At 32.6% G+C, this 23,956-nt stretch overlaps 2 pseudogenes; one reads left to right on the top strand and one right to left on the bottom strand.

Moving 5' to 3' along the window:
* Positions 1 to 13,090: 13,090 nt before the first annotated feature.
* Positions 13,091 to 13,958, bottom strand: LOC132944445 (uncharacterized; annotated as a pseudogene).
* Positions 13,959 to 16,368: 2,410 nt separating this feature from the next.
* On the top strand, positions 16,369 to 18,492 carry LOC132944447 (uncharacterized; annotated as a pseudogene).
* Positions 18,493 to 23,956: the final 5,464 nt, after the last annotated feature.

The raw sequence follows: 23,956 nt of genomic DNA on the forward strand, positions 1-23,956 counted from the left end.
ATATTATACCATAATCTTATATACTTATTACTTACATATACCTATGCGTTTTATTGATATGTAAGTAATAAGTATATAAGATTATGGTATAATATTTGTATATAGAACGCATAGGTATATTTATACATATAAATATGATATAACCATACACATACAATAATACATAAACATCATACAGTACTTATCAGTTTTCATTCTGAACTTATATAATACTATTTACAACACACACAAGCTCAACATATATATTATATACCTTATCATACATACACGCATGCATGCATAGATACATATCACATCACACACACACACACACACAAGCCCAGTCCTTTATTCATTCAATTACATATGAACGCTCATACACACACACATACATACAAAAATATTATATATAATCAAATTCGAATAACATCTCGCTAAGCATACGTTATACATGAGAATAAATCTCAAACACACACACACACAGACATTAACTTGTAAAAATATTTATTTTCAAAATATACACGTCGGAATATAGGTATATTCGCTTGCATTCACACATTCCTCTCCCCGACAACATACAGAAATATTAATTATAATATATATATATATATATATATATATGGTCAATCGTTTAATCGTTTACAGATGATGATGAGTATCATTCACACATTTCTCTAGCACAACACACATACACTCATATACCCATAGGATAGTTCATACATATTTAGATACTTACATAGTCGCATATTATATACATACATACATTCATCAGGTATCACAAACACCTAAACATATTATAATATATATGTATATGCAGTATTCATATATATTTAGTTTATGTACATATATTCACACATATGTTATAAGCCAGGTAGGCTTACAACGAGTTTTTTGTAGAAAGTGAAGGTAACTCAAAATAAATAACAATTTGTTAATTAATTAAGTATATTTTAAAATAAACACACATATATCGACAATGATAAAGTACGAGTCATACGCTTGTTGTAAGACTGTTCCCTACTGTCCTTTACAATGGACTTATATATCTGAATCTATGTTATAATTAAACAATTTATATTCGCACTACATACTTGTGTTACTTTCCTTATGACTATAATGTTTTGCACAATTGCACAACCATTACCTTGCTATCTATTCATTGAATATAAAGTATTGATTAGTACTACGTGTTAATAATATTACAACTACGTAGGTGGTCTTCTACACCTCCCCTACCAGACGAAGGATTATACTTCAATAAGAATAATCTTTCGCCCTTACATTTTTCTTAAACTCTAGTGGTTATTGGTATTAATTCTCTCCTGTTAACTATATGTATGTTACTTCTATTATTAGTTTTACAATTTTTATATATATAATAGCTTAATATTATTATTACAAATGCAATTATATAATAAAAATATTGATATATAATTCGTATAATTTCCTTTTCCTTATATCTAATTTCTATGTCTACTAAATCGTCTATCTCACCTAGCGATTGTGATATATCATTAGTAGATTTATATATATTTTCGCGTGATTTTTCCAATTTTAAATCTTCGAGTTTTGTGTAATTTTTAATATTCAATAATGTTTTCGGTATTTTAGACCATGGCACTATATCTATATTCCTATTAGTTGACAAATGTTTTATTGGTATTAGGACTGAATCAGATGTAAAAATCCTACAATCCTCCCTTATTGAAATTATCCCTGTCCCTGTTAAATTAAGTTTTATACTTGCTTTTGCTTCCTCACAATCTAATATAACATTTTCTCTTGCAACCGAATATATCCATGCGTTTTTAAATTTTAATTTATGAAATATGTTTTCTACTAACGTAATGTGTCGTACATGACATGTTTTTGGTATTTCTACTGGCTCTAATAGTAACTTTACTTCACACACTGTTCTTTCATGTCTATTGTATATTGCTTGTCCTCCTGCACACAATTTATAATTTGGTGTTTGTCTACATTTATTTAATTCCTCTGTCCTATATGAAATGTAATTTTCATAATTTTTACTTATAGCTAAATAATCCATTTTTGGGTTTATGTACATATGTAATGGATCGTTATTCCCACTTACTGGTAATGGTATTAAATTATATAATGTAAATTCGTAATTATCAATTAAAGGTATCCTTATCAAAAATATTAAAGTTTTATTTTTATATATACATACTACGTCGGCTATACTTAATAATGTATGAGCTCCTATTATGTCCAATGGAACTGGTAATCTCTGGTGTTTAGGTATATCGTTTTCGATTTTTTTTAATTGTTCTAAAATGTCTTTCGGTGTTAAAACACTAGCATGAATAACACCCCCTTGTGCTGCTGTTACAATTTCTCCTAGTAAATCTACTTCAAATAATACCTGACTTATCATTAAATTAAATAATATAATCTGTTGTTCCACCAATTGTTCTAACTCTATATCCATTATTAATTCATTCATATTGCTTAATTGATTTTCTATTTTTCCAAAATTTTCATTTAATAATATTTTTTCTTTATTTATATTAAAAAATGTATTATTATAAAGTTCTACATTCGACTTAACTGCATAAATTTGTTCTTTTATAATATTTAATACTTTATAATTACTTGAATGTAATTCCGAAATTTGAGTAGAAAATTTATCCGCATCTTCCTCTGTTAGAGTACCATATAATTGTTTATACACATCCCCAACAAAATTAAACCAACCCCTTTTTTTCCGTGATGTGGGTGTAGTTCCTAACATAAGAAAATACTGATTTTTCCTTTTTTCTACTTCCTCTACTAATGAGTTTATTGTAGTATTCACATCATTACATTTAGCATTTTTTACTACTTTCGTTACGTTTCTACATACTACCTCAATTACTAAAAAATATTGTTTTAACGTAGTTATTCTTAAATCATAATTAGTTAAATTTACCGAAGTTATTATATTCCAATTTATATTTGTTAATTTTAACTGTCCTTCATTCTCGTAATATAACCCTGACGTATTTGGTACTTGAGATATATTGTACGTACTGTCTGCCAATATGATATCTAATATTAATGAAGTTGCCAAAACTAACCTAAATAACAAACAAAATTCTAATTTAATATTTACTCATCAAATGCTTTCACATTGTTAATGTGAACACGTACATTTTTATTGTTTTTTCGTATTGTTATGTTCTCATTGTCATGCCACTCTATTATTTCATATGGGCCTTCCCATTTAGATGCTAATTTATTTTTCATTTGATTATTCTTAAGTAATATTTTTTTACACGATCCTTTCGTTAATGGGTTCATCGTTTTATCGTAATTATCTTTGCTTTTATTTTTATTTATTATTATAGTGTCACGTGCCACCTCGTAACACTCCTGCATTCGTCGTTTCATCATGAATGAATAATCGTCATAATTGTATTGCGGCTCTACCGGTTTCGAAAATGAATTAGGTATTCGCGGCGGATAACCATATATTAGTTCAAACGGTGTATAGTTTGTACTAGTATGAATCGACGTGTTATATGTATACATGGCATATGATATTAACTCATCCCAGTCGTTTAACTTTTTATTTACAAAACTCCTTAAATATTCCTTTAATGTCCTGTGTGATCTCTCTAACGCCCCGTTTCCTTCCGGGTGGTAGGCCGTGGTGTGAATTTTTTTTACCTGTAGTAATTTGCATACGTTAGCAAACACTTTACTCATAAAATTTTGTCCTTGATCAGTTAGTATGGAACCCGGTATCCCGTATGTACAAATCACCTGTTCTACGAAATGTTTTGAAATAGTATTCGCATCCGTTGTTTCTAAGGGTATTGCTAAACTAAATTTGGTTAAATCATCTTGAATGGTTAACAAATACTCCTTGTTACTAATCGTTTTTAATAATGGTCCTACTATATCCATGAATATTTTTTCAAACGGCCTGGTAGCCGTTGTTGTAATTATTAACGGCCGCTTAGTTTTCCTATTACTTTCTTTATTTTTTTCACACAATTCACAATTCTTTATATATTTTTTTACTTCCGATTTTAACCCCTTCCAATTAAAGTTTAATTTAATTCTTTTGACTGTGCGGGTTACCCCTAAATGTCCGCCTAATTTATTCTCATGAAATTCCTGAATAATTTGTAACTTTTCCTCGCTTGGAAACGTTTGATTATAATCCGTATTATCTAAAAAAATTTGTATCTTTATAACTGTGTCGTGAAAAATCATTTTTACCATTGCCGTAACGATTTCAAAATTTAGGTTACAAGTCTCGTAATCTATACGTGGAATTGCTAATTTTTCTATATCATACTCCACACAAAATATTTTTACCTTTAATAAGATTTCAAATAACTGTTCATAACTTGGCACTAATGGCAATAATGAAAAAAAATATTTTCCTGTCTTCACAACCACTTATTTTTATAATTTGTCCTATTTCATGCTTCTTTTGTTTCTCTTCCTGAATATTAAATTGCTTTGACATATATAAAAAATCCATAGCTAATTTACCTCTAATCGATAAATCCCCTGTTACTGGTAACCCTATGTGGTAATCCTCACCCGCTTCTAATAGTGTCCCTTTTACTTCTTCTATGTTTTTATTCACTATTTTTTTACTAGCTAACGCTTGATTAAAATTACTGTACGTTATCTCCTCCTCATTAGCTGCTATTAGTATTCGACTTAATGCATCAGCATTTTGGTTTTCTGTTCCTTTTTTATAAACTATCTCATAGTCATACTCCTCTAATTTTAGTCTCCAACGAATTAATCTCGACCCTGGGTCTTTGACATTAAATAGCCAGGTTAATGGTTTGTGATCTGTCACTACCCTGAATTTAGCACCCCATAAATAAGGGCGGAAGTGTTTCACACTCCACACTATTGCTAGACACTCTCTTTCCGTAGTACTATACCGCTGTTCGGCGCTATTTAATACTCGAGATGCATATGCAATAGGGAGATCTCTCCCAGCACTCATTTGTGAAAGTACTGACCCAACTGCCTGTCCTGAAGCATCACACGTTAAAATAAACATTTCCTCAAAATTTGGGTACTGTAGTATAGGCTCGCTCGTTAATATTTCTTTCATGGTACCAAATGCCTTCTGACACATATCACTCCATACAAATACCACATCTTTTTTTAATAATGCCGTCAAAGGTTTTGCTATTTGACTATAATTCTTAATAAATTTCCTATAAAATCCTGTTAACCCCAAAAATCCTTTTAACTCCCTTTGGTTCTTTGGCTGTGGAAAATTCACTACGCTTTCAATTTTTTTTTCATCCGGACGTACCCCATCACCTGTTATAATATGCCCCAAATATGTCACTTCCTTCCTTAAAAATTCACATTTGGACGGTTGAATTCTTAAATTATGTTCACGTAATCTACTTAACACTTTTTCCAATTTTTCATTATGGGTCCTTAGATCTGGTGCAAATATTATTATATCATCTAGGTAAACGTATGCATCTACCCCTTGTAATCCTGTCAGTACATTATTCATTAACCTTTGAAAAGTACTAGGTCCTCCCTTTAGTCCAAATGGTAGTCTTAAAAATTTGTAATGATTTGTCCCCGTTGAGAACCCTGTTTTGTCTGTATCTTTTTCATCTAGTTCAATTTGATGATATCCTGCCGCCAAATCAAGGGTTGTAAAATACTTACATTTCCCCAATTCATCCAAAATTTCTGTTATCTGTGGTAAAGGAAATACATCGCCTACCGTTACTTCATTTAATTTTCTAAAATCTACACATACTCTATACTTTTTTTCTCCTGATAATCCCTCTTTCTTCGGAACCACTATTAACGGGTGCATTCCAAGCCGAATTGGCTTTTACTACAATTTTATTCTCTTCCAATTCTCTTATTTGTCTATCAATTTCCTCTCGCTGTGCTTTGGGTAACCTATATGGTTTTACGTTTATCGGTGTAATTCCGTCTGGGACTGGTATTGAATGCTTAATTGATTTCGTTGTCGATAGCCTATCCCCCTCTAACAAAAATAAATCCGCGTATTTAAAACATACTTCGTATATAGTTTCTTTTTCTTCTGTATTTAAATGATCTACTCTTAACGCGTCTAATAGTAAGTCAATCCTATTTTTCTCGTTGCTGCATATTAATACCTGTCCACAGTCCTCGTATTCTTCATACTCCAATTTATCTAATTCCAATTCATTTATTTCTTGCCACTCGTCCGAATTATTTAACACTATTCCTTTCATATATTCTCTCTCTACTTTGCCTACTGTACTACCAATTATCACGTCCTCATTAATGCGTTGGCTTTGAATCACCAAACACTTGTTTTGTAATAACTTATTCACTCGTATCGGTACTATCGTTTGCGCGCGTGGTGGAATATTAATTTTGCTGTCCGGTACTACTAACACGTTCCTCTCTAGGTCAATGCACATTTTATATTCCTTCAATAATTTTTTTCCTATTATACCGTCTACATAAATCGGAAAGTCATCAAATACTACTTCGAATTCTGATGATAGTCTTACGTCACCCGCTATTAACTCTAATGTTGTTCTACCTAATGTTAAAACTGGTGTCGCATTTATACCTCTTAGTTGTACCGTCTTACTTGGGAACATTCTCACTTCTCCCTTCAATTTCGAAAATTTAATCAAATTTAAATCAGCACCACTATCCACTAAAAATTCTCCGACATTATTTCTTAACAATGGTACATCACACTTAACACATTCGTTTTTCATTTCAATTATGGTCAACACTCGCGCTTGGTACTCACTGACTGTTAATGAGTTCGCTACCGGTGCATTACTTCCACTACTGTTACTACTATTTTCACCTTGGTACCTATTTCTATTTTTTATTTTATAACAGTTCGCCATTACGTATCCTGGTTTCTTACAATAATTACACGTTATTTTCGCTTGATCTTCCCACTTCTTTTTATCACTTTCCCTATTTGTCTTTTCGTAACTTTGATTTTTTCCTTGCCCTGTACCTTTACTATAACACTGGAAACTCTTATGTCCAATTTTATTACACTTAAAACACTTAATACCCGATTTTACTCCTTTGTCAGTATTTACAAATAATTTCCTATTATGTTCCTGAGCTAATAACGCTTTTTCCTCTTCTAATGCGACCTGGTACGCTTCTCTTAGTGTATTTCTACTCTGAGCCTTTACTAATATATTATATGGTTCTCTTAGTCCTGCTATAAATACATTTAATGCTTGCTTTTTCACTATTTTGTTTATCACTGTCTCTTCCGTTTTTTTCGGATTCTCTAATACCATTGCCTCTATTAATTTAAAACAAATACCTTCGACCTTTTCATAATATGCTTTTATTCCCTCATTCTTAGTTTGTACACATGCTGCTAACTCTAATTGCAACTGACTCACTGTTTGATATATTCCAAAATTCTCCGTTAAAATGGCTTTTAATTCCTCAAATGTACCAATGGTTTTAAACCTAGTTACTTGATCGGCCCTACCTGATAATTTTGCCAATATCCCTTCTAAAATTAATGGTTGAAGAGTATCTACGACATTATTTAAAACATATTCACATGATTTAATAAAACTACCCAATTCGTTTTCCTCTCCCCCGTACCTTGGTATAAATTTAATCCCTGATTCATAAGTTAATTTGGGAATAGTCATTTCTACTATTTCAATTTCAAATAATTCTGCCAACTGATAATTACTATCGCTAGATTCGATACTACTACTATCGCTACTTTGACTATCGTCGGACATAAACAGTTACAATAAAAAAAATTTTACTTCAACATGACGCCCTGATTGTACTTCCCCTTTGATTGATTGTCACTTTGTTGTCCTCTGTTGTCCGTACCCACTGTTCCTTTCCTGTTGCTGACTTATCCTATGATTGCACTCCTTGTCCACCAACTCCCGATTTGAACCAGGCTTAACACAAGCCACGCCTGACCCGAACCTCCTTGTCCGTGTGTTGTATGAAAAATTTGTTCACCTCCTGAATGTCCGCTTCAACAATTATACTTATTGTATTACTACTGCAGATAGTATACAGTATATTATGTTTGAAGAGCACCGCTGCCACCAATTATGTTATAAGCCAGGTAGGCTTACAACGAGTTTTTTGTAGAAAGTGAAGGTAACTCAAAATAAATAACAATTTGTTAATTAATTAAGTATATTTTAAAATAAACACACATATATCGACAATGATAAAGTACGAGTCATACGCTTGTTGTAAGACTGTTCCCTACTGTCCTTTACAATGGACTTATATATCTGAATCTATGTTATAATTAAACAATTTATATTCGCACTACATACTTGTGTTACTTTCCTTATGACTATAATGTTTTGCACAATTGCACAACCATTACCTTGCTATCTATTCATTGAATATAAAGTATTGATTAGTACTACGTGTTAATAATATTACAACTACGTAGGTGGTCTTCTACACATACAACATTACTTTGTACATCACTTGGGTACAAATTGTATACATTACTCGATGGCTGAACACTCGTCCGATTAGACTAATTAAATTGTCGAACTGATTTGGTCTTAAAAAAGCGATTATTTAACACTTTTTAAAATCTATAGTTATTGTGAAAATAAAATCATTAATTTCAGAATTTTAAATGGATTATATTTTTAACATATATAATATAACTTATAAGTTATAACCTTATAAAAATATATAAACATTTATTTATGGCATATTTACACGTGTACTTAAATACCACGAGATTATACACGTGAAACTTTAGTGTTGTCGCCTCCACGACGGTAGATGAGCCGTAGGCACACCGCAACGACCGACACACACACACACACAACACCGTCGCATATAATTGTTTTTATTTTTGTATTAATTGTGTGATTGTGAATTATTATATAACATTACGTAGATTATAAGTTAATTACCGCCGCCGCCGCACCGGCTGCGCAATCATTTTAACACGGTTGTCCAGTCTACCAGTCCGTTAACAAGTGTGTGCGGAATCGGTACGTGCGCTAATCGCCGTAAATTTATATTTTTTGTAAACGTTTTAAGGCTCAAATAGCCAAAATTCCTTTTATTATTGTGTGTGCGCAAATCGCCACTATATTTTTATTTGTAAGGCGCTAATCGCCACCGTTATTATTGTGATTATAATATTATTGTTTCGACTCATTGTGGGTGCCGTTTTTTATTATTAATTATTATATTTGTATCCATCATTATTATAGTTATTATAGGTATCAGCTGGTCAGCAGATCACCGACAAACTGTGAGTTATTTATTATATATTATGAATGCTATTATATTGTATCTATTCTATTAGGCTAGAAGAGCCATTTATTATTATATTTTACACAGTTATGTTGCTGTAATATTATTATTTTTATATTCTACGTATTGGTCGTAAGGATATATATATATATTATTATTCTGTTGCGCCACAAGGGCCATATTTATATTATACCTTGTTTCTGCTTTACCATAAGGCCTGTGCGTTCACGTTACTTTTTATGCTATTATTATTTTAATAAAATATACAGCAACTCATGCAACCTTAATTACCAACAATCGTGTTACCATTATTTTATTATCTACTATTAGTTTTAAACACACACACTACATACATATACATCTACACACCCACCACACACTGGCACTCTCTAGTTTTGCTCGGCGACCCCGTCCACCTCTATTGAGTCGCTATACAGATATACACACGGACACAGGTCGGTCGGTGTGAGTGCGAATTATTTCTGGAGACCGGGCAACACGCTCTATTATTGTACCGTTCCCGGCGCAAACAAGTGTCACGAACTAATACACGTATATCGAAACTACACGAACTACACGTGTAATAGGGACCACTAGTCTAGAGACATTATATTCGAAAACGAAAGTAATAAATTTGAAAATATAATTGTAGACAAATTAGAATTTACAGATACACCGACTCCGATCAAGGATGATCCAGTCAATGTCGAATCAACGATGGTCGACAACAGGAGTGGCATGGTATTGCGGGATCGGAACACATTAAAAACGCCGATCAGGTATAATGTGTCGTCGTTCATCGCCAATTGCGACCAGCCATTAAATCGTGATGAAGCGATTCCAAGACCACATAAAAACGAATGGGAAAACGCTATGCACGATGAAATAACGTCATTACACGAAAACAAGACGTGGTCACTAGTTAATTTACCTCAGTCCATGGTTGCATTACAAAATGCATGGGTTTTCAAAACCAAATATAAAACTGACGGTAATATAGATAAATTTAAGGCCAGATTGGTCATTAAAGGTTGTTCACAGAAATACGGTATAGATTACCATGAAACATTTTCGCCAGTGGTCAGATACGAAGAAATAAGGGCGATATTCGCAGTAGCAGCTATGGAAAAATTAATATTACGACAATTCGAAATCAAGACAGCATTTCTGTACGGAGAACTACAGGAAGAAAATATATACATGATACGACCACCAGGTTACGAAGATAGATCGAATAAAGTATGTAAACTTCAGCGAAGTTTGTACGGTTTAAAACAAGGTCCAAGATGTTGGAATATACGCTATATGAACTTTTTGAATGGATTCGGTTTACAATTGTCCGAAGCGGATGCATGTGTACCTATTCAAATCTGTATTCAACAAATATTGCAAGAATAATTTGGCTGTTGACGATGGTTTAATCGCTGCAGATAATGAAGAAATAATAGAGAAACTTTTAACGAACTTGGAAAGAGTTTGAGGTTAAAAAAGGAAATTTAGAATATTTTCTAGGTATGTAGGTAGACATAATGGAAAATGGGTCATTATTTGTACATCAGACAAATTATGCATGTAGCATAATTAATACATTTAATATGCTAGACGCCAAGGAACTTACAATTCCGATAGACAACTCACATACACTTGAACAAAAGGAAGATACGGAGATATTGAATGAAGATATTCCTTATAGGCAGGCAGTAGGTAGCTTACTGTTCTTATCACAGGTAACAGGACCAGATATAGCATATGCAGTAAACTTTGCTAGTCGTTACTTAGCAAAACCAACTCATTGGAACTTGATAAAACGGATTATACGATATGTCAAACGAACATTTAATTATGCCTTATATTTTAATAATAATACACAATTGTCATTAGAAATATTTAGCGATGCAAATTACGCAAGGGACATTCAGACATGACGTTCAACGTCAGGATATCTATTCAGATATGGGTCAAGCATAATTTCGTGGACATCGCAGAGACAACATTGTGTGTCATTGTCATCGACAGAGGCCAGGGATCGAAACCGTTTAAAATTTTAACGGTTACGGTTTCAGTTCTTGAGAAGGTTTTCTAAATTTTTTGGTTTGGGTTTAGGTTTTAAGATCGGTTTTTAAAATTTTTTAAAATTTTTTTGGTTTCAAATTATTGTAGACTTGATTTTTATTATCTATTAACTATTATAAGAGCCGAGTCTAAAACCCTAAAATATAGCCGATTGGTATAATTAGTGTATAATATACGATATAGCAAATTTACGTTCAGCAGAACTAATTTCGTGTCATTAACTGGAATATTTCGTACCTAGTTTTAGGTGTCTCGTGCCTACTTTTGCATTCGACATAATATTATGTTGTCATATTATGGTTGAGATCATTATTCGATTACATTAATATTTAATTGTATATTAAAATGAAATGTACAATATAATTACAAAATATATTATTTTAGTACCTGTGTTGTAATAGTTAGGACACAGTAGGAAATGAGAATACATTTACATAATATAGCTTACAATATATTATGTAGTATCTTCTTTTGTTATCATAAAAAATTGTGTAACTAAAAAAATGCAACTCTAAAACTTAAAATGTTTTATACGTTTTACTTCATAATAGGTATATACTATATATACAAAACAACTGTCTGTTAAATATCGCCAGGGCGCCCTGACGTAACCCGTCGGAGGGATGTTTCCGCGTCACCCAAAGGCGTGAAGGAGCCGCCCTCGCGACATATGGCTAAAGGTGTAAAAACCCCCGAGGGAATGGTCTTATAACTCCCCGTCACACAGTGGTTAGTAATGTCTGTTAAATATAAATAACATAATCCGAATAAGGACGACCGAGGTGATGGAGGGCACCTTCCTTTTCCGCACGGGAACAAACTACCCAAGTGGGGGAACCATACCACCTGCGACAAACCAGTGGGCTTGGGCGAGAGGCGCCAGAGCACGACGAGCGAAGCAGACGCGGACCTCTGCGAGCGCGCAGGCGCTTTCAGCACGAACCTGACTGAGAGCACACGGGCCCGACCAACTCGTGCGCGAATACGTGCAAGGTGGAAGTCTGGCTGGGGGACACCCACCGACAAGCACTCAAACCCGAGCATTCGGTACGGACACGGCACCCGGCAAAAGAAAGCCGTACCACTCAAAAAAGGTCGCATCGCGTCAGCGTAAGAACTGTCCCGGTGCCGATGCTAGTGGGAAAAGAGTCGTTGTGAGTACTCTGGATAACGGATCCTTCAATCTCATCCCGCGGGCGACAAGGACAGCCCCACTGAAAACCCGACTTTGCTAACGCCCGAACGGTATCAGTGCCCGTCGAGCTATGTGGCGTGCGTCCGGCCGACGCGCGCGTGTACCTCGCGTGCTCGCGCTCGCCGGCCGCGCATTCGCGACATATGTGGATGGCCTCGCGGGGGCTGTCGGGAGTAGTGCCTTAGTAGAAGGGGAGCTATTTGACTGGGTCGAATCCAGCGCTCGCCGACGCAGTTATACGAAACCCACCGATCTATCTCGAACGAGAGCAGCCGGCGGGGGGACCGTCAGCCTGGCGCCAGGGCGCCCTGAAGTAACCCCGTCGGAGGGACGTGACCGCGTCATCCAAAGGCGTGAAGGAGCCGCCCTCGCGACAGATGGCCAAAGGTGTAAAACCCCCCCGAGGGAATGGTCTTATACTCCCTGTCACACAGTGGTTAGTAATGTCTGTTAAATATATAAATACAATAATAAAATATTAAATAATAATATTTAATACTTAACAAGTATTAAATATTTAAATATAATATGTAGGTACTTATGTAACCATAAAGGTATAATAATGAATTACCATTATTCTCTATTTGCTCGTATCACCATTATTTTTTCCAAGAGTTCTGAGCCCAATCTTGATCTTAAGTCTCCAAACACAAATTTTAGAGAGGAAAATGAACGTTTTATATTTTATAATTTAAAAATATGCATTTTAAACTGAATAATTATGAAATTTACAAATTGTTGTTGGTAAACACTAAACACAAATAATAAATGACAATACCTGTGTTGTAGGAACAGCCATAACTACTTGTGAAAGTTCATATACTTCAAGACATTCAATTTTTTTATTTTCCCAGTAAGACAAAATATTTTCTGCGTGGAGTAATATAGGTTGGTTGTCAAATAAATTCAGGAGTGACAAGATTGAAATTGTACCAGTCTCTGTGGTAGATGAAGAAGATTGAGATAATGAAAGTACACCTTGTGATAATGATTGCAAATATAACTGGAAATTATTAGGATCATTTTCCTCAGATCCTGTTTCTATATTATCATTTTCTGTTATATTGTGATCATCAATATCCAGCTCTTGGATCATTATTTTTTTAAATTTTTTTTCATTAAATTATAAGTATTAACTAAATGCTGTACGCACTATTTTTGGAGGTAACAGACATTAAATGTTGGTAACGTGGATCTAGATAAATTGCCAAAAAAAATTTTGAAAAAAAATTACTCATTAGTCATTAGAATTTAATATACATGGTATAAACAACTAATTATTACTAATTAGTACTATTGATTATACATAGTTGTATGTATAATCAATATTATTACTTATTAATATTATTAAATATAATTAAATAACAATTTACATTATCACATAGGTACCTACCCAATTCAAATGCAGGATTAGTAAAATGTTTTTTTGTCGTTCAGCCATATTTTAATCAATGTTTTTAATAGTGGAATATTTATTTTTGATAAGTACTCTAAGTCTTTAACTGGCAATTTTAGCTGGCAATTTCTTAATTGTTAAATTGTACAGCCAAAAACATGACAAAAAAAATATTTTAAGCTTATGGCTTTTTTTAATTATTGATTCTGACTGAAAACTTATACAACAACTTACCAACTTTTCAACTGAATCTTAGTCCATGTCTACGACTACCAAAATTATACTTTCCTGTTATATGAGACTACGGCTTTTATTGGGATTACCACCCAAGACTACCTCCGTTATCGCGAATACCACAATATAGCTGGACGATATCCATAAGCTGCGATTATATTTATTATATAATGTATCTATCATTACCTTTATTATTAGTTTTTGTAATTGGTGTTTCTTTTATATTACCTTTTTATAAAAGTAGACTGTTCTGCAGTCATTTTGCTCTAGTCGTCTCGTCTGTATCGTACTCTCGTTAATTACGTTTGTTGTGTTTTTCTAATTAATATTAATAATTTTTTATTAATTAATACAATTATACAATATGGACAAGTGGCATCTACCTCAAAGTGAAGAGGATGCAGCACGGTATATTACACACGTAAAGATAATGCAAGAATGGTCACGACGCTAAACTATACTTCGGAAAGTTAATATTTTGGAAGTGTAATGTTAAAAATTGCCAAAAAAAAGGTAAGTGTCCGAAACAACATTTGGTTTGAGCAGTCGTCTTCCAATTCTTATAGATTGGAATAACTATTTGCGAGAAGTATGTGTTCAGTATGTGTTCTTTGTATTGAGGTAAAGAACCAATGAAAAATTGGAGGACGCAGTAATATTGTCGAAATAGACGAAAGTTTATTTTCCAAGCGTAAAATAATGCAGGCAGAATTCTTCCACAACAGTAGATTTTTGGAGGTCTATATCGGGAAACCAAGGAATGTTTTTTGGTCCAGGTTCCTGATCGACTCAATGTCTACTCCCCCAAATGCAATATTATTTAATATAAAAAAGGGAACAACAATTTATTCAGATTATTGGCGGGAATACTACTCTAGCGAACTTGAAAAAGGTGTTTATAAACATTTTACAGTAAACCATAGAAAAAACTTTGTAGATCCTCAAAGTGTAAAACGTCTCTGGAGATCAGAAAAATGACAGGATAATAAAAATCGTGGCACTGGGCGTTGTCATCTAAAATCATATTTAGCTGAATTCATGTGGAGACAAAACGTAAAAGAAAGTAAATTCACCAAAATTTTAAAAACAATAAAAATCCAATTTCCTCCATTATTATAATCTTTTCTTACATTTAACATCTTATATTGTAGTAATAATTATTTATCATTTTATTTGTGGATTTTCAATTTTGTATTATTATTATTTTATTGTTTTCCGTACTCCACGTCAAATCTGGCACTTCAGCGTGAAGTTACGAACGGCTGACGTGTATAATAGTTCTAACCTTCCCGTCGTCGAGTGCCCGAGGTTGCGAGGCGGCGGCGGCGGCGACAGTGGCTTTCGTAAGTCTAGGCCAAGTGCATTGACTACTCTAACCTTCCAAAGGGTGGCCAAGAATAGTTACTCACACTAGCCAAATACTTACTACGGCTAGAGTCGGAGATCGGACTGAACTTTGGTGTGGCTGCCGGGCTTGCTTATATGCTACTTCACGGTTCTGTGATTATGTAGAGCGGTCGGTATTTCCCTATCTTATTCCTGGTGTAGGCCCTGGTGCGGAATTCCTCATTAATGATCAGCGCACTCTGTTGAATGAAAATAGTGGTTCCCGCTGCTTCGGCGGTGCCGATGTCACCTGGCGGTGCGTTGATCAGTTGTTTATCTTATATGAGGCATTTCGTTTTCGTTACAAGCTCCATCCGTACAAACACCTGCGAGCTTTTCTCACATAATGTCGTGCTTTTCAAAATAATCATTTATTATCTTCATTACATCACTTCCTTTCGACGTAGTACCCAATTACTGCAGTAACAAAAGCTCTTATTGTGTGTTCCTCGTCTTAAAATCTAACAAAAACGAGTAACTGACAACATTGTGAAATGTCAGTACTTTCATCTCACTGCAATGCGTAAAAAGGTGAGTTTTTTATTTTTACCGATAATTGTTCTTCGATATCGAAAGACACTTTGTCAATGCGACCTTTCACGGTGTTATTCGATAATGGAATTTCTTGTATTTTATTTTTAGCTTCCTCACATAAAACTTCTTCAACATCATTTGGTAAACAAGGTTTTAATAACTTTTCACCGATAGTGTGTGGTTTTTTAAATCAAAATTGTGCAATTTTAAATGACGCAGATAGCACTTTTTCGTACCACTGCGAACTTAATCCTATCGAACTGGCTTTGTTCGTCAGTTGTGTGTGGCAATTTATTAAAATATGAGTAAACAAAAGAAGTTGGATTTCTTTTTAAAAAATCCAAATACTAGTGTTATTACTACTGCTGAGGAACCAACACCATCAACGAGTGATGTCACATCTTCGTTGGAACCAAAACCGAAGAAACCGAAAATTCGTAAGTACGATCCCTCATACCTAGGATTCGGATTTACATATAAAGATGATTGCCCTCAATGCGTTATTTGCTCGGAAATTTTAACTAATAGTTCTATGGCTCCAGCAAAACTTCTAAGACATTTGGAAACAAAACACCAGCAGCATAAGAGTAAGTCAATCGATTTTTTTAAAAGAAAAGAGAGTGAATTGAAAGCTCAGAAGACACTAATTCGAAATACGGGAACTGAAAATGAGTTAGCCCTTAAAGATTTACAGATTTAAAGATGTCAGACTGTATCTCAATTTGTACCGATGGCGCGGCTAATATGACTGGTAGGCATGCAGGACTAGTCGCAAAAATGAAACAAGTAGCTCCAAATATACAAAGCACACATTGTATGATCTAGATTCTAGATTACTCCTGTGTTCGTTTCATGTACTGCAAAAAGAATGGGGTTGGCTACATGAAACTAAAAATATGGGTTTGAAGGAGAAACGTTTGCCTTTAATGCGGATGTTACAAAAAGTAAGTAGTAACTTATTAATTCGCATATCACTTATCTTTTAACTGTCATTTATTTATTATTTATTTATTGCCATTTAAACAATTGAAACAAAAATAATAAAAATGTTTTGTAATACCTACTATTTTAAAATGTAAATATTATAAAACTTATCATCCATAGTCCCATGCATAAAATTTTAAATTTTCTAATAACCAATAGATAAATACATTCATTAATAGATATTGTCCAGGAAATATGGGCTTGTATAATTTATATTAGATATTTATTTTAGGAATTGTATGCTGCAGATGAAGTAAATTTAAATGAAGCTACTTCAGATATTCTGAACGTAAAGGATGAATTTCCTAATTTTGTTAAACGCTTTGAAAATTATTTCAAGAGAAAAAATGAGTGGGTTTTAATGTTTATACGTGATATTATAACAAGAGAAAACAATACAAACAACTATGCTGAAGCATGCTTAAGAGCATGCATACGAATATTGAAATAAATTATTTTAAACAGAACTAAGGCATATAATGTAGTGACTCTCGTTGAATTCATTTGTTATGTGTGGGAAGACTATTTGATTCTTAGAATACTAGTGTAACGATTATCGTTACATTAGATCATGCTCATAATCGTCAGGATAATATGCAACGAAATTAAACTAAACTTTGTTCTCGAACATTAAATTTTAATGTTGATCAAGTAACTTTAATAAGTGAAACATGTTACTCAGTACCAAGTTTTGATACTGAGCATTCTGCTGTTTATACTGTTGATATTAAAATTGGTGTTTGCAATTGTTATGTTGAGTATACTGGTGCATTTTGCAAACACCAAGCCTTTTTACACAAACATTTAAATTTATCGTTACATAATGCACCACCTATAACTGTCACTGAAAGATATGCACTTGGAAAACTTGCACTTGGTGACGAGTGCCCTTCTCAGTCACGGTTCCTGGGTTTAAAAGAAAATGAAAGTGAAAATCAATTTGAAGAAGGTGAACTTAGTGAAATTGATAATTTGAACCATGCTAGTAATCACATTGAGTCCTACCCCAAAGATATTTCAAATATAAATGATACCAATGCGATTCAATCATTAGCTGATGATCAAGTTGCTAGTAACAAGGCAAATGATGGACTAGAAACAGAATTTTTAAGAATAAAAGAGTTATTAAATGATGTGCCATTAGATATCCGTCAAAAATTAACGAAAAAACTAAATGTGATAAAAAATGCACAAAAATTAACAAAATTAATGGTGACATGTTGCCGAGGACTAAGTGTGGCTACTAAAAGAGAGGGACAAATAAAGATTCAACCAACTTCAATAGCTCGTCGAAGACAAGGTGTAACTCGCGGCTCTCGAAGAATTCCAGCTGGAAGACCTCCAACATCCTCAAAATAAAGCCACTAAAAGAAAACATAACATAGGAAAAAACATTAATTTAGGACAATCAAACGCAAAATCCCATGGCAGAGGTCACTGAACGTTTTTGATATTTTTTTATTGTTTGTACATAGTTTTTCTTAAATAAAATAGCAGTATGTGACTTTTTTGTTATCAGTTTGATATATTTAAATTATAATTTATAATTAACTTAGTAGGAACCTATTTATATTTTGTGTTGACATCAATCTAATAAACCAAGTATGTACCAAAATGTACAGAGAATTAACTTCTCTACATCATAAAATAAACAGTTATTAATGTAATATAATAAATTGTTTAATTGTTTGTCAAATAAAATAAAACAGAGTTCAAAGTTGTTACCATATCCAATTATAAGAAAATTGAATGGTATATTTTATAATAACTGTTTTTATAAGCTATATAGGAGATTGTAACACCTATAATGTATAAAGTAGTTTGGTTAAAAATTTTAATTTTGTTAGTACATTTTTATTTATTTAGTAAGTCATGTTTACATTCAGGACAATTGAATCACATTCAGAGCTCAACTAATGTGCCATATGTGGTACTGTGGTGGGTACCTACCTACAATTGTTTTCCAGGTTTTACACCTCTAAGTACTGCGCATAGACATAAGTTTAAGATGTGAGGGGCTCATTGTGTAACCCATATACCTAGGTACCTCTGACTATGAAGGTAGGCATGTATGTATTTTTTTACTTACTTTAATGTTTGTGTACATAATACTTGCATGGCATTTTAAAAAAGGTTGAATTAATTTGATTGGTTATACCATACATATTATTAAATACACATAATTATATAGTGCTATTAATAATAAGTTTACTCCTTTAATAAATGTGTAAAAAATATTATATGCAGACCACTAATGATGTAAGTGTAGTAATAATGAATTATACAAATTGAAAATTGAAAATAATAACAGGGCTTTTCAATAATCAATGAACTAGACTACCACATTTCCCAAAGCCTTAGTACCTACCTAATTTAAATTATCTAATATAGTGCAAATATTGTTTACCTGACAGAAATAACTTTTTTTAAATATTAATATATTTAATTGGATATATTAAGCTAAAATAAAAAAAAACTATTTTAATTAATATTAAACCATTTAAGTAAGTTTGGATTTACGTTAGGAAGAAGGAACCTAGAAAGTCTGTTTAGCTAACACTAAAGGTGTGTACAAGTATAATACACTTAAGAAAAATAAAAAATAAAATACACTTACTTTCCAGTAAATAGCTTAATAGTTAAATAGTCCTTTTTATTTGTTAATTAAATAATATAATATTATAATGTTTAATATTCAAATAAATAATTTAAATCCTAATTGATAAATGATAAAAAAAAAGCAGGATATTTGAAATTGGCCAATGAGAACGTGGTATTCATAAAGCGCTCTGTGACGTCCTGAGTTTCCTAATACGCGTGCGGGTGCGTTGCGGGCATGTGTGTCCCGACCTTCAATCGGTAATTGAAGTTACGTTTTCGATCACCCAAATTATCTCCTGGATAAGGTCTCATTAAGTAGTTCTTCAGAGGAAATGCCTCGTCAGCAACAATAACATATGGCACTTGAATCTCTGTGCATTTTCTGGAACATTCAATGAACCACGTTGAAGTGTTTTGCCTAAACTTGAATTAGCAAAAACTCCCCCATCACTACTATTGCCATATGCTCCTACATGGACAGCAATAAAGTTACAGTGAGCGTCTACAAGAGCCAACAAAACAATAAAGAACGTCTTTTTGTAATTAAAGAACATCGATCCGGTATTCGGAGGTGCCTGGATAGTAACGTGTTTCCCATCCATAGCTTTTATACAGTTGGGAAAATTCCACATACGAAAAAAATCATTAGCGATGTTCTCCCACATTTCTTCTGTCGAAGTAGGCATCAATTCGTTCATTAGATTTTCAGAAATTATCTTACAGGTTTCTCGTACGATCTGGTAAACAGTACTATACCCCATGCGATAGCTAAATGAAATTGTCTTAAGCGAATCACCAGTAGCCAAATACCTGAAAGAAATTAAATTAAAATAATAAAACTTATTTATTTGTTGTAAATAATACGTTTTGGTATAACTGCTATTTTTCACAAAGTGATTTCATATGTCACTCAATTTCGAAAAAAAGCCAATAGCACGTTTTGGATTGTCACCCCTCAGTTAATATATAACATAATATATAAAATAATTTAATTCAGATGAGCCGATACAAAATAAATGTTTATAAATACATTAAAGTATAGTATAGTTGTTTGTATACCTAGCTTTGCCTACGCCTACAGTTAAATCATATAATTCAATAAAAAATACAAGTTTTGTTTTTTTAAATAAAAGTCTCCGATTCTTTCTATTGATTGTCAACCTGACTAATGTCTAATTATTCTTAATTTTTAGGAAATAAATAATATCGCATGAAAAATTTATTAAGTAATACATTTTCCATTTTTTAATCAAATAAAAACAATAAATAGAAAAAATTGATAATTTAGTTGTAAGCATAACATTCAACGTAGCAAATTAATATAATATCAATTATTTTCATAATTTTTGAATTACCGCAAAACCTACTTACTTTTTTGTGGTTCCAAGCAGGGCCGTCCCAAGGTTTTTCGAGGCCAGGGGCAAATTAATTTGGGGGCCCTTCGACCATAATAATAAGATATGATAAACAAAATACTCACTGAGAATAATAAAATGTTTATAAACGTATTTTTCCAAACCTTAACCAATCAAGCTCATTCAAATTCATGTACCTACTGCATTACATACTTACATAATAGCATTGAATATTATTCATATTATTTATATCAATATTATTCAATACATTATTAGCAATATATTACCATGTATACAAAAAACTACAATTTATTCCTAGATGGTTATAAATATTCAAGGAAAATATTAACTTGAATGTTTATAGGATTAAATAAATAGATAAGGTAGATTAAGAAAATTAAAAAAAATTTACGTATATTATTTTATTATTTTAAATAAAATATTAAAATGTATATCAGAACACCTTTTTCCTAGCTTTTTTTTCAGCAAAGCTGTCTATAACATCATCATAATCTAGAGTCTTTGCCAACTTGTGATCGATGGAGAGAAGTATTAAATGATTTAAGCGGTTTTCTTCTGTAGTTGAACGTAAATAACTTTTTATTAATTTCAGTTTACTGAAAGATCTTTCTCCCGTTGACACAGACGTGGGAATGGTAGAAAGTATTCGAAGACAAATACATATTTGAGGTAGTATATTTTGAAGTCCTTTCTTATATATTTGATTAAGAATAGAAATCGATGCAATTTCGCTATCGTTAAAAATAATTGTTGATACTTTGTGTATTTTGAAATAAATTCGTAGTTCCTCTTTTAATACATTAGCACACACGTCATTAGGATATATACTTGAAATTATATCAGCTTGAGCTTTGAAATATTCAGCACTTGGTTCTTCTGTATCTGGTGGACTGATTATTGAAGAAAATGTGTTTGTTATTTTCTCCATACTTGCTTGAATACCATACATATCTGATAAAAGCCTATCTAATGCGGTTACAAACACTTCAACTTTAAATTTGTTTTCAATATCATGGAAAGGCTGTTCATCTGAAATATCATGGTGAAAATGTTTTTTTCTTCGAACTCTTGAAGTTATTCTAAATTCTGTTGTTAAATTCAAAGTGGAAGCAACTGATTTAGACTCCAGTAATAAATCATTCCAAGAGTCTTTTATCTGTTGAATTTCTGTAGCTTATTGTTGAAAATGCATCGAACTTTCATCTACGGAAGTTTTTTTGCTCTGATGAATTTTATTACGATAATCAATACACTGAAGAACCTTGTACCAGATAGTTATTAACAATAAAAATTCTAAGGAATGTAACCATGAAATTAGACCAACTGCTTCTGCATGATTATCTGCAGGTAGATTAATTTCATTTTTAACACGAACAAATGAATTTAGAATACCGGAATAATTTTTAGATAATGGACGAACAGCATCAATTCTGGCACTCCATCTAGTAGCTGATATTGAATGTAGTCAAAGACCAACAGTTTCTTGAAGTATCTTCCATCTTGATGGACTACAAGAAAAAAAGTTGTATAGCTTTTGAATGTTTCCAAAAAATGATTTTACTTCTAGGCTGGTTTCCATTGCATGTACTCCACATAGATTTAAAGAGTGAGCACTATATGGTGAGAACAAAGCTTGAGGATACTTCTCTATTATTTTACTTTTCACGCCGTTGTATTTGCCAGACATATTTGCTGTATTATCATAACATTGACCCCTAAATAGTGCTAAATCTAAATTGCATTCAACTAAAATTTCTTCTATTTTGTTTGCAATATCAGCTCTTGTTTTTTTTTCATAGTCAACCATTGTTAGAAATCGTTCTTGTATATCCCAAGCTCCAGCATTTTCAAAAACATATCTTATAACGAATACCAATTGTTCCTTGTGTGACACGTCTGGAGTACCGTCCACAATAATTAAATAATATTGACATATTTTTATTTCTTCAATAATTTTTTGTTAAACTTTTTTGGCACAAATTTCTAAAAACTCATTTTGACTTCGTGGAGATAGATAGTGAGCAGAATTTTTTTGACCACTGTCTTCATATTCCTTAATAGTGTCCAAATGATTTTTCATTGTTTCGCTGTAATGACTAACTAATTTTGCAGTTGAAATAAAAAGCCCATAGTCATCATGATCGATCGTTGAGTGTATGCCTCTAAATGGCAAATTATTTTCTGCTAAAAACAATGTGATATCTACTAATATCCGAAGGAGTTTTCTCCATTTTTCTTTCTCTGTGTTAATAGAAACTTGCAAATCTTTTTCGATCCCTTTCCTACCATTTATTGCTTCTACCAGGTCCTTCCATACTAAATATCTTTATATGTGTTTCGTATTCCCTTCGGGGTTATCGATCTTGTCATAAAGTTTTCTCCAATTATTTCCAATACCATTTCTACATAAACCCAACGGCTCAAATTCATCATCTCTTAAAAAAATACAACACGGAAAGCTAAATAAAAGCATTTTTTAGTGTACTCCATACAAGCCAGTCGCGTTTTACTGTTTCTTTATTTGGTAAGGTTTTTTGTAAAAGTGAAATAGGAAAAGAGCTATTCTCATGTTTATCATGGGGAAACTTTGATGGCGTAGTAGGTGGACCAACTGCAGCTAAATAGTCGCGATCTGACGAACTAAGTTTTTTCCAAGTTGCTGGATCGTTACTTAATTTAAACATTTCGTCAGATTGTTTGTTAGAATTGGCTTCAATAATGCCTTTGGAACAAAATATATTACTGTCAATAACATTTTTATCTAATTCCTTTACACTTTCATTCTCGTTCATTTGTACACATTCAGCTACCTCATTATTTTGTGTGTTAATAACGTTTTCACTAATTTCCTTTACACTTTTATTTTCGTTCATTTGTACACATTCAACTACCTCATTATTTTGTGTGTTAATAACGTTTTCATTAATT

Source organism: Metopolophium dirhodum, chromosome 1 (genome assembly GCF_019925205.1).
Source record: "Metopolophium dirhodum isolate CAU chromosome 1, ASM1992520v1, whole genome shotgun sequence".
Classification (NCBI taxonomy): Eukaryota; Metazoa; Arthropoda; class Insecta; order Hemiptera; family Aphididae; genus Metopolophium; species Metopolophium dirhodum.